A 719-nucleotide genomic window follows, 5' to 3' on the forward strand; every position below is an offset into this window, starting at 1 on the left:
GTTCGTCCCGAACAATTGCCACTTACAATAAACCAATAACAATTAACAATAACTTACTTAAATGTACAGAATTACAATCACAAAATTACAATTCAACAAAGTCTCTTAATTTTACGGGACGTATTTTCTTCCGTACTGGTCTCCGTCTTGTTGACTTCTGCTACATGTGAGGTTCATCTGCTTCATCAGTAAATGTCCTATCATCGGTAACAGTCACATCAGTGGTAGTAACTTCATCAAGAGCTTCACCGTTTCCCTTCTCAAAACTGAGTAGAGTTTCTTCTTCGACGGTGGCTTCTTCAGGTGGCACATCTTCAGCAGCGTTATTTGTTCTGTTTTCCACTTCGTCCCAACTGAAATGTCCTGGACCGTGATAACGCCAAAGCCTGTTGGCATGCACCACTTTTGGCTTACCTCGCCGACCACATTTTATCCAGAAAGTCACGTCTGAGAGATGATCCACTATGTCATATGGGCCTTCCCATGGAGAAGACAACTTAGGAGACTTCCCTTTGGTCTTCCTGGGATTATACAACCATACCTTGTCTCCTGGTACAAAGCTGACTTCAGTAAATCTCTTATCATAAGTTAACTTCATCGAATCAGCAGACGTTTTCAAGTTTGTATGCACTTGATGGTGAATATCATCCATACTTTCCGATAACACTTTCACAAACTCTGACACATTCTCAGGCAACTCTTCATAAGGTGGGCGTCCT

This window comes from Limulus polyphemus, unplaced genomic scaffold (genome assembly GCF_000517525.1).
Source record: "Limulus polyphemus unplaced genomic scaffold, Limulus_polyphemus-2.1.2 Scaffold2137, whole genome shotgun sequence".
Lineage (NCBI taxonomy): Eukaryota > Metazoa > Arthropoda > Merostomata > Xiphosura > Limulidae > Limulus > Limulus polyphemus.